The sequence below is a fragment of the Haliotis rubra genome, unplaced genomic scaffold (genome assembly GCF_003918875.1).
Source record: "Haliotis rubra isolate DU_JTF1 unplaced genomic scaffold, ASM391887v1 Scf444, whole genome shotgun sequence".
In the NCBI taxonomy this organism is placed as follows: domain Eukaryota; kingdom Metazoa; phylum Mollusca; class Gastropoda; order Lepetellida; family Haliotidae; genus Haliotis; species Haliotis rubra.
This window is the reverse complement of record NW_025767129.1, coordinates 347640-361128: the sequence shown is the minus strand read 5'-3', so window position 1 is coordinate 361128 and position 13489 is coordinate 347640.

The following is a 13489-nucleotide window of genomic DNA, read 5'->3' as shown; positions in this document are numbered from 1 at the left end:
GTTTGGGTAAATACAAATGGCCAAGTTGCAAAACTCAATGAACGACCATCGTACATGACACTGAGACTCTTGAAGAATTACCTTGAAACATGAACATTGGTGTTACAAAATACAGGCTATGTCAACTGTTCAGTACATTAGGGTACACATACAAAGACGCTAAAATGTGGGTCTGTGTTGTGTGAACAATCGGACCTCATCGTTTGTCTCCGAAATTGTTATTTTCTAAATACCTTGCAGAAACGTATAAAATGAGCCTGTTGTCCTGGACGAGTCGTTGCTAAATGCCCCTCGCACGGCCAGCAATCAGTGGGGACTGGGAGAAGTCTGGGGGAAAGTTACCAATGGGAAGAGATGAAAGACTTATCAGTTTCCGTGCTGGCAATGTTTTCTCCAAGGCTGTGACTTCGACCCTCGCGCCAAGGTCAATGACAACGGGGACTACCACACTGAAAGTCATAGTATTTCTGGAGTGGGTGAGAAAAATAGATTGGTCTCTGTTTGCCTCCTGAGTTCATATTGTTGTTATGGTCAATTGCCTCAAAGGAGGTACTCTGACGTGGCTGCAACGAATGAATGTGGCCTTTTCGTCCAGGCCTTTAAAGCCACACCTCTATGAAATCAGAGAAATCTGACCCTGTGTATATAACTGAAAATTGCGTCAAATATCAAAGTTCACATCGTCTCACGACCTCCCCCTTACCACGGCGATCTTAACCCAATGGAGTTGATATCGGTTATCGTCAAATGTTCAAACTGTGGGGATGATGAAAAGATAATAAATGAATCCCTTGGTCTGCTAACAGTGGAGACAGCGTAGCCACCAAAGCCGTCAAACGAGTCGAGATACTGGTCACGTGATGAACTTCAGCAAGCAGCAGTCCAACGTATATGTTGACCATCAGCAGTGACACAAGCTATTAAGAAGAAGAGGGTGAGTCAGATGGTGACTAAATCATTATGAGACCACCCTCTTTTGCTGTCAAACACGTGAAGATCTGGGTTAGAATTGATCTTCAGTAAGTCATCCTTGTCGGAAGAGGCTTCTAACGAGGTCAGGTGCGCTGACTTGGGTGACATATGAGATCGTATCCCAATTGCGAAGATTGATGCTCATGGTGTTGATCACTGGATTCTCTGATCCAGATTCGATTATTTATAGACCGTCGTAATATAGCTGGAGTATTGCTGAGTGCAGTGTTAAACAACAAGCCAACCAACCAATATGTTGCTGTCCACCTAGTAGCCTGGTGTGGCACGTGCAGTAAACGTTGTGCCCGCCCTCCGTTAAAGACGTGAACTTGTACACATCACGACATGATTGGTTGCTGTCCATCTAGTAGCCTGGTGTGGCACGTGCAGTAAACGTTGTGCCCGCCCTCCGTTAAAGATGTGAACTTGTACACATCACGACATGATTGGTTGCTGTCCATCTAGTAGCCTGGTGTGGCACGTGCAGTAAACGTTGTGCCCGCCCTCCGTTAAAGATGTGAACTTGTACACATAACGACATGATTGTTTCTTCAACAACTGTTTTTCCAGCAGATATTATTGACAGAATGTTAACTCCCGCTGGACCTTATATTTTCACATGATTGTCACAATTATTTATTGCCACGTGCATTCTCCTTTTAATTTCCTTTTCACGTCATCGTGTGTTGTGTGTGTGCTGTGTGTTTACCCAATCGTTGAATACCGGGATATTGTCATTTATATTTGTTGGATGAGCTAGTATTGTCAGAGCTTAATACTTGGCAAAGTTTGAGTGGTATGTTAACGAACGAAAACAACAATCGTAGTTCTATCGACGGCCAGATAAACAAGAAATCTGTTGTATTAATGTACAGTAGAAACCTGATAAGTAACATTTGAAGGGACTCGCCAAAATTGTTTACTTATCAGGTATTTTACTTATCCAAACTCATCAAGACCTGCAAATGACAACCATAAGCATGCATATGTATGCATATGTAACAATGAACAATTAAGTTATCAGCGCTGGCTTCCAGTTGTCATTGTATTGTCAACTGCATGACGCCAGCGAGCTGTAAGTAGGATGTTTGTTTAGCTGGAGACTGACACGTGCCCCTCATGTCGGATTTTGTGGTGATCGCTAATTTAGTTATCCGGTCTATTTTATTAAATAATTTACTTCCAGGGACCGTGAGAAGACGTTTAGTTAAGCGGTATTGTTTACTTGTCCGAGTTTAGTTAACGGGACTTTAATAGTGATAATTAATGAAGAAATTTGCCAAGACCAAAGAATAGTGTTCACTTATCCGGTCTGTTTAGTTAAGCGGTCTTTACTTATGCGGTTTCCACTGTATCATGTATAGCGCGCTGTACTCAATACCTTTCGAGGTGACTAACAGGACCGGATGGTACAGCTCACTGACGTCGTTGATGCGTATCCCGACTGTACAGATCGATGGTACAGCTCGCTGACGTGGTTGATGCGTATCCCAAGTGTCCAGATCGATGGTATAGATTGCTAACGTGGTTGATGCGTATCCCGACTATACAGATCGATGGTATAGGGCACTGACGTGGTTGATGCGTATCCCGACTGTACAGATCGATGGTATAGCTCACTGACGTGGGTGATGCGTATCCCGACTGTCCAGATCGATGGTATAGATTGCTGACGTGGGTGATGCGTATCCCGACTGTCCAGATCGATGGTATAGATTGCTAACGTGGTTGATCCGTATCCCGACTATACAGATCGATGGTATAGCTCACTGACGTGGTTGATGCGTATCCGGACTGTCCAGATCGATGGTATAGATTGCTGACGTGGATGATGCGTATCCCGACTATACAGATCGATGGTATAGCTCACTGACGTGGATGATGCGTATCCCGACTGTCCAGATCGATGGTATAGATTGCTGACGTGGTTGATGCGTATCCCGACTATACAGATCGATGGTATAGATTGCTGACGTGGTTGATGCGTATCCCGACTATACAGATCGATGGTATAGCTCACTGACGTGGGTGATGCGTATCCCGACTGTCCAGATCGATGGTATAGATTGCTGACGTGGTTGATGCGTATCCCGACTATACAGATCGATGGTATAGCTCACTGACGTGGATGATGCGTATCCCGACTGTCCAGATCGATGGTATAGATTGCTGACGTGGTTGATGCGTATCCCGACTATACAGATCGATGGTATAGCTCACTGACGTGGGTGATGCGTATCCCGACTGTCCAGATCGATGGTATAGATTGCTGACGTGGTTGATGCGTATCCCGACTATACAGATCGATGGTATAGCTCACTGACGTGGGTGATGCGTATCCCGACTGTCCAGATCGATGGTATAGATTGCTGACGTGGTTGATGCGTATCCCGACTATACAGATCGATGGTATAGCTCACTGACGTGGATGATGCGTATCCCGACTGTCCAGATCGATGGTATAGATTGCTGACGTGGTTGATGCGTATCCCGACTATACAGATCGATGGTATAGCTCACTGACGTGGGTGATGCGTATCCCGACGTGGTTGATGCGTATCCCGACGTGGCTGATGCATATCCCGACTGTCCAGATAGATGCTCATTATGTCAACCACTGGTAGGATACATAAGAACAATTCTATCTCGGATCTTCATGACGGATGTGGTATTGGGTCGATCCTGCATCACAGATCAGTTCCGTTTTAACATGAAATAGTCTGAGGTGAGGTTAGGTAATGATTGAACCTGTAACCCTTTTCTATAATGGATCATTCCAGGAAAACCTGTACCCCTTCTCTGTAATGGATCAGTCCAGGATTATTTTCCACAAACATTTGTACGACCTGGTCACTCCATGCAACTATGGTAATCAAGTTTATTCTGGACTAATTTGAACTTGCAAATTACAGGCAATATTTCAAACCAACCAAGTTATATTAATTATCACACGGCATATACTACTTTGGATATAACAAAACATCAAATGTGCTTGGAATCACAATTCGATCAATTTGCAAATGAGATTACGAAGCAGATGAGCTACACAATACACCCATTCAATGTCGGATTTTCCAGTTAAGCATTATCTCACGTCCTCAATCAGTAAATATGCGCGTGTCCTTGCGTGTGGGTAGATATATCGACAATGTACGATAATCCGGCACTGTACGATAAGTAGGGCGGTTCGCCCAATCACATCCGGCTACAAAACATACGATGAGGATAATGTTGTTTTTAAAAACTTTAGAATTTCGTAATATATTTGGATGAAGTTGTTGATGGCGACTGTGGCAATATGCCTTTTGTACAAGTAGAAAATGTGATTTGGAAAGAGTAGATGGTTAACATAGCCGCAGGTACAGATAATCGTATTCCACCTAAACTCTGGTGGCTCACCTGACCAACACAAGCACAAATTATGTCTTTGGCTATGCCTGATTGTCATGATCAGTATTTACCTATGGCAGGTTTAAAATAGTGGACATGGTCGTTCAGTTAGGAGATAAGCATCATGTGTTGGCCCATTTCCGGGTGTTATTGAGTATTTGAAGCACGGGAATTCATTTGGAACCGGCGGCGTTAGCCGGGGGTTTCAAATGACATATTCCCGTGCTTCAAATACTCAATAACACCCGGAACTGGGTCAACACATGATGTTTATCGACATTGTAAACACAAAAGTAAACCAAAAGGTCCACAAACGTTTTACTGTCTGCACTCATTTGCATCGAGTGCGGGTACAGCAGTGAAGTGTCATCAGCCGGCCGTTTCGCTGTTCCCTCCCATGGTAGCATCTAGAACTGCTCATTTGTAACGTCGTTCCGACTTTACGTCACAATATGATTTGAATGACGTCACCAATGCTGACTACACAACAATACATTTGTGTGCAAAACTTGTACGTATTAATACGCAGCCAATAGTGTTGTAATTTCAGGAAATCGAAAACCAGTCGATCATGTTTTCAACCAAGCAGATTAAAGAACACAGTGACTTTTGGTTTACAACTAGGAGATAAACAAACTGTGTTGAAAAATCAGAGGTATATAACGAAACTATAATAGCTCTAAATTACATTTAAACCCGAACGTGTAGTATGTTCATCTCCATTCTAGCATAACCGCGTTATTAAGATTTTAAAATGATAAATACTAAGTTGGAAAATCAGAGGTGTATTACGTGGTTATATACCTCTGAATGACTTTAAGTAACCAATCACAATCCAGTATATACTTAAGTCATGGTAAGTCAATTATCTGTAAATCTCAGTCCATATTATCCATGTTAATACACACTCCGAAATTAAGTCTTAAATATTGACGAAGAATGACATTAGATGAAATATACTGAATATGTATGATAGGAAATATACCCTGGACAAGTATCAGAGTGTTGTAGAACTTCCATTTGGGAGAACTCGGCGAATAGCGGGTCTTCTCCAAACAATCGGACAAAACCCTCTATGTACATCCATGTTTTCAATATCAGAAGGACACACTATTATCTTCTGTGGGTAGAGACACGGCAGTGTTTGAGATACCGTTTGACAGTGCCGAATGTGTGTATATGTGTTTATACTGATAGTGTCTCATGTGGCCTGGAAGCTGACTGATTCCGGGTTACACCTGTCATTTATCTCGGCCGAGTCAACCACAAAGAAGATGTTTGATCCGAGACATGGAAGCTGACTGACTCCGGGTTACACCTGTCATTTATCTCGGCCGAGTCAACTACAAAGAAGATGTTTGATCCGAGACATCCCCGCGTTGTATAACATATATCCGAGATGTTTTTCTTCACCAGTAAGTAGTGGAACCTCCCCGTTTGTACGCAACAGCCGTAATTCAAACTTCACATCTCAATTGTCTGGTATATTTACAGGCCTCCATGGCGGCTCCCAGCTGCACATATTTACCTTTTAAGGCAGACTGTCTCACCATCTGACCGATGTTATCATTGGTATAGAGTGGCCCTTTTATACACTTGTCACCGCGATTTGACCATGTACAATAACTTGAATGTGTCTGAGAATGTCAAGACTGTCTGTTCTTTTGCTAATGGTTTACAATAAACAGTTACACAGTACTAGACAGTGTCTATTTCAGTGTTTTTCTAGACGACGTCGCGTGTGTTGTCAAGTACACCCGTCATGCTGGTGGTTTGTAATGAACGCCTGTCCGTTGTCTACAGTGTCACGTGATCCACATTGTACATGATATCCATAACGACTTTCCCATTATAGCACACATCATCACTGAGGCTGCCAATGGAGACGTATAAATAGTGTTGAAACATTGAGCGAGAGGCAAACACGACAATTCATAGTATAACTCACCTAAACGATAGATAGACCATGTCCACTTTGTCGTGGGTTCGGATTACTGGCAGCCCAGGGCCCCTAATCTCGAAAGTGTCCCAGCTAAGACAGATCCTAAGTAGTTAAGACAGAAGTTAGGACATCCTACCGTTATGATAAGACCCATTCTTGAAACGATCCTTTCCCAGTCCTAACTTGTGCTGCCTATCCTAGCTAGGATAGCGAGCTCTTCAGTAGGTGAGATAGAAAAACCCTCTTTAAGTTGGGGATTCCCCTAAATATTACCCATGATTCATTTAATAAAAAACACATAATATGAGGAAATTCAGCTTTTGATGGACTTAGTAGATCTAGAAGAAATTATTCGATATTTTCATCACAATATATAGTAGTTTTGAAGTTCTTGAAAATTCATTTTTTGACAAGGCGATAACATTTCTACTTCAGAGTTTGAAAGTCTGCCAAAAAAACAATAAGGATATTAAAGATATGTGCAAAAAATATTTTCATTGTATTTGTTTTTTATGAAAATCATCATTTGAACTCTCATTATGCATCATCTCACAAACTGAAAAATTCACCTAGGAAATAAACTGGATCGGAGTTACTTCCCCTATCAATTTAGCCTTGACATTGACATTTCACGGCAATGTGACTGGAAAGAGCAATGTTGTGATTAAAAGGGCCGAGAATAGGTAAGAACTGAACAAATCTCTTTTTTAGATCTAAAGAATATGTGCATCGCAACAAGTGTGTCTATTCATTACCGATAAATTGATAATATAAGCTAAAAAAACTCTTCGTAACACATCAAAACTGTGTGCTCTTGTAAATTCAAATGTAATTTAGGCGAGTATATTTTGTTTGACAACATCAAACTTGGTGAACAAACAAGAACCACACCATGTTGATTTCCACTAAGATAGACTTAGGACAAGTCAGAACCTATCCTAGTATTTGTCCTAAGTTAGGATATCCTAGCGCTAGGATACTTTTCGAGAATAAGGTAGGACACCTATCCTAGACCCTAGGATCAAAGTTAGGATATCCTAGGGCTAGGATCCTTTCGAGAATAGGGGCGTCGACCTCAGGGCAGTACTGACTCACTGCTGACAATTGGCGTGTAAATAGGGCTATACGCCGAGAGCATAACGCAAGATGTATCTGCTGAAGCGTGCTCTGTTTCTTTTGTGTATACACAGTCACTTCACTCTTTGAAACGAGGTTAATCACTCAATGGGTGCTAAGATACGTGTACCAGTGAGTGAGTGAGTTAGTGAGTGAGTGTGTGAGTGAGTGAGTGAGTGAATGAGTGAGAGTGAGTTTGTTGGGACATTACAGTCAGCAGAACATTTTTGTACCATTCATTTGTTGGGCAACGTGTTAACTTTCAGGCTAACAATACTTTTCCTCAGCATGCCAGGATAGTGGCCAACTTCCTCCTATAGCATGACATCCATGTCATGTAATGGCCAGCACTCGGTCCCGACCATTCCCGACCCTGGGACGTCATCAGCAGATACGTACATCAACGTCGACGTCCAACCACCTCCTGCCTAACTTGGTGCTGACTCACCTTAGTGTTCCTGTTAACCTGTACACGTACAACTATAACCACTATAATAATGCTTACGATATTCATATTATTGCTTACGATATTCATGATAATGCTTGCGATATTCATATTAATGCTTACGATATTCCTATTAATGCTTAGATATTCATATTAATGCTTACGATATCCATATTATTGCTTACGATATTCATATTAATGCTTACGATATTCATACTAATGCTTACAATATCATATTAATGCTTACGATCATTCATATTCCAGACCGTAATGCAGAAATTACGATATGCTAGTACTATATCTAATGCTTACGAGAATGATATACATACCTCTTCCCTCCATGTATATGACAGACATTTCACGATAGACAACAGATGCCTCCCTTGCACATACTAGACCCGTGCTAGTACTATTACTATCTGAATATGTACAAGTATACCAGTATGATAATGTGAACTATATCCACTATCTGAATATGTACAAGTATTACCAAGTATGATAATGTGAACTATACCCACTATCTGAATATGTACAAGTATACCAGTATGATAATGTGTACTATATCCACTATCTGAATATGTACAAGTATACCATACTATGATAATCCATGAACTATATCCACTATCTGAATATGTACAAGTATACCAGTATGATAATGTGATCTATATCCACTATCTGAATATGTACAAGTATACCAGTATGATAATGTGAACTATATCCACTATCTGAATATGTACAAGTATTACCAAGTATGATAATGTGAACTATATCCACTATCTGAATATGTACAAGTATACCAGTATGATAATGTGAACTATATCCACTATCTGAATATGTACAAGTATACCAGTATGATAATGTGAACTATATCCACTATCTGAATATGTACAAGTATACCAGTATGATAATGTGTACTATATCCACTATCTGAATATGTACAAGTATACCAGTATGATAATGTGAACTATATCCACTATCTGAATATGTACAAGTATACCAGTATGATAATGTGATCTATATCCACTATCTGAATATGTACAAGTATACCAGTATGATAATGTGAACTATATCCACTATCTGAATATGTACAAGTATTACCAAGTATGATAATGTGAACTATATCCACTATCTGAATATGTACAAGTATACCAGTATGATAATGTGATCTATATCCACTATCTGAATATGTACAAGTATACCAGTATGATAATGTGATCTATATCCACTATCTGAATATGTACAAGTATACCAGTATGATAATGTGAACTATATCCACTATCTGAATATGTACAAGTATACCAGTATGATAATGTGAACTATATCCACTATCTGAATATGTACAAGTATACCAGTATGATAATGTGATCTATATCCACTATCTGAATATGTACAAGTATACCAGTATGATAATGTGAACTATATCCACTATCTGAATATGTACAAGTATACCAGTATGATAATGTGAACTATATCCACTATCTGAATATGTACAAGTATTACCAGTATGATAATATGTACTATATCCACTATCTGAATATGTACAAGTATACCAGTATGATAATGTGAACTATATCCACTATCTGAATATGTACAAGTATACCAGTATGATAATGTGAACTATATCCACTATCTGAATATGTACAAGTATACCAGTATGATAATGTGATATGTACTATATCCACTATCTGAATATGTATAAGTATACCAGTATGAAAATGTGAACTATATCCACTATCTGAATATGTACAAGTATACCAGTATGATAATGTGAACTATATCCACTATCTGAATATGTACAAGTATACCAGTATGATAATGTGATCTATATCCACTATCTGAATATGTACAAGTATACCAGTATGATAATGTGAACTATATCCACTATCTGAATATGTACAAGTATTACCAAGTATGATAATGTGAACTATATCCACTATCTGAATATGTACAAGTATATCAGTATGATAATGTGAACTATATCCACTATCTGAATATGTACAAGTATACCAGTATGATAATGTGATCTATATCCACTATCTGAATATGTACAAGTATACCAGTATGATAATGTGAACTATATCCACTATCTGAATATGTACAAGTATACCAGTATGATAATGTGAACTATATCCACTATCTGAATATGTACAAGTATTACCAGTATGATAATATGTACTATATCCACTATCTGAATATGTACAAGTATACCAGTATGATAATATGTACTATATCCACTATCTGAATATGTACAAGTATACCAGTATGATAATATGTACTATATCCACTATCTGAATATGTACAAGTATACCAGTATGATAATGTGAACTATACCCACTATCTGAATATGTACAAGTATATCAGTATGATAATGTGAACTATATCGATCCACTATCTGAATATGTACAAGTATACCAGTATGATAATATGTACTATATCCACTATCTGAATATGTACAAGTATATCAGTATGATAATGTGAACTATATCGATCCACTATCTGAATATGTACAAGTATACCAGTATGATAATATGTACTACATCCACTATCTGAATATGTACAAGTATACCAGTATGATAATGTGAACTATATCCTCTTTCTGAATATGTACAAGTATACCAGTATGATAATGTGAACTATATCCTCTTTCTGAATATGTACAAGTATACCAGTATGATAATGTGAACTATATCCTCTTTTTGTATATGTATGTATATTTCAGACCTTTAAGAGCTTCCACAGAAAATGGATTGCTATATCCACTTCTTGTACATGTACAATCTAGACCACTAAGGGTTTCCACAGAAAACAGATGCCTTTAGTGCACATACTTGACACACCTTAGTATTATTTCTATCCGAATATGTGCAACTATTACCAAGATATCGATGTGCACCATATTCACCCTCTTTACATGTAAATGCCAGGCCTTTAACAGTTTTGTGTATGAACAGATAAGGTATGTGTTAGTGCACATTCTTCATACACAGTAGTACCATTACTACTTGAATATGCATAACTATTACAACTATATTCATGTGTATCATATTTATATTCAATTTTTATACATGTATATGTCATAGGATGAATAAAATGTTTATAAAAAAAACAAAAAAACTTGGTGCTTCTCTCACTGATGAGTGGAACAACATAAAAGTAGATGTCATTGATCGACGTATCTGAAGTATGCCTGACTAACATGTTAACGACCGACTGGTGCATGGCTTAAAGTGCCACACACATGTGACAGTCTAAACGTTTCTGTATTGCTGGGTACCAGCCACAGAGTGAGCCGCCATTTCATCCCACCAACCACTAGAACCCATTACATCACATCACATATTCCCCAGCAGATCATATTTCCATTGTCAGTACCAAACGGATGAGATGAGATGAACTGATGACTCCCACCACCCTTACCGTTATGGTACAGTATGTTGGCCAAGGGATGTTCCACATGCAGAATGAGTAATATATACTAGTCACATAAATAAACTGTGCATACAAAAATTTAAAATCTAAATTTATCAAACCTGTGTAGACACATAAGGATTTAAACTCAGAGATTAGTGACATGTATCCAACATGCATGCACGTGCCACGTTCCGTGACGTCAGTGGGTTCGTCCTTGAGACGTGCAAGACGTTGTTGCACGTGCATTCCGGGAAAGAGAAACAGAGCAAATGAATGCCACACAATACTGTCACTTTGGAAAGCTCAACCCCTGCCCTTGCGATCGTTCAAAAAATTAAACGGCTATTGAAACGCATAGCATGCCAAGGCTCACGTCTGCACAACGTCATGAGGCCACTGGGATGGTCCGTGGGGGAATGTCTCAACGACAAGTGGCTGCACATTTCCACTGCCACCGGAACATCATTTCTGCACTGGTGAGACGCTACCAGAACACAAATGACGTCATCGATCGGCCACGTTCTGGACGTCCACGTGTAACAACGCCAAGACAGGATGGATAAGGGTGACCCATCTTCGCCACAGGTTTCAGACTGCAGTGATGACTTCCCGAACCATCCCATTCTTCGCCGTATCCACCCCAACACAGCTCGACAACGTTTACGTCATCACGGGATCAGACCACGACGTCCCGCCATACGGCCTATCCTGACACAACGTCATCGACAAGCTCGCCGAATGTGGTGCCGAAATCATGTCCGCAGACCCTTGTTTTGGTGGAGAAATGTTGTTTTTTACAGATGAGTCCAGGTTTAACATTTCCCATAGTGATGGACGTCAACGTGCCTATAGACGCGTGGGAGAACGTTATGCACAGGCCTTTGTCTTGGAGAGGAATCGCTTTGGTGGTGGTTCCGTGATGATTTGGGGTGGAATAACAACACGCCAAAGAACTCCTTTGGTGATTGTTCAGGGCAACTTAACTGGTGTGGGCTACAGGGATCAGATTCTTCGACCTGTGGCAATTCCTTTTCTGCAACGTCATGGCCCTGGGTTGACATTCCAACAGGACAATGCCCGCCCTCATACGGCAAGGGTTGCGATGGATTTCTTGCAACACCACAACGTTGACTTACTGCCTTGGCCTGCAAATTCACCGGATCTCTCCCCGATAGAGCATGTTTGGGACGAGATGGATCGACGTCTACGCCGTCTTCCTCATCCGCCAGATAACGTCCTTGACCTTGCAACAGAACTTGAGAGAATCTGGCGTGACATCCCACAAGCCTTCCTTGCACGTTTGATAGGCTCTATGCGTCGTCGAGCACTGCTGCTCTCAATGCCGACGGTGGACATACCCGTTATTGAGCTTGTGACATGGTCGTTTGACCCCTGTCCCGCTTGTGGACTCGTGACGTCATTGTGATTGACTTTTCAATTGAAATTCTCCCGACTTGTTCTGGTCTCATGATCCCTCCATTCAAGTTTATATGTACCTTTGACATTGTTATCGTACTTATCAACTGGGATAATATTTTGACAATCCACAGTTTCTTTATGTGCCTAGTATACTTGTTTGATGAAGTACGCAATTATACACGACTAATCAAAACGTTTATATTGCACACATGAACACCTGATATCATCCATCAGTATGCATATGTGTGCAGGAATTATAACATCCCTGAAATATCATTCTGTTCATTTTAGAACACACTGATATAAATACCTTATAGAGAGTTTGGTTTTGCGCACAGTCTACGCAATATTCCAAAGGATAGTTATTTGATCAAGAGACCGAAATATATCGCTGGTGGTACAAATGGGACTTGAATACGTTTGCCATGTGACGGTTTTAGTGATACACTGCATACCCCAATCAATGCACTCCAGCTCTTTGCTGACAATGCAGTTGGAACAGTAATGTTTGAACATCGCTTGTCATCCAATTCTAAAGTTTAATAGTAACTTGCTTGTTTCAACATGAACACTGTATGTTATACAACTGTCTTATAAAAGTCTCGTACATTTGTAACATATGTTATATTTGGGATTACACTCACTGAGTAAAGTACAGATTCTAGTACTTTTGGTGGCTCTCCTCCCAGCACACAAAGTCAGCCGCCTAACGCGCTCAGCCACCGCAGCTTCCACTTGGCTGACGATTAGGTGCCTGACTCTGATGATGTGGGTTCGAATCCCGGATGGGATTC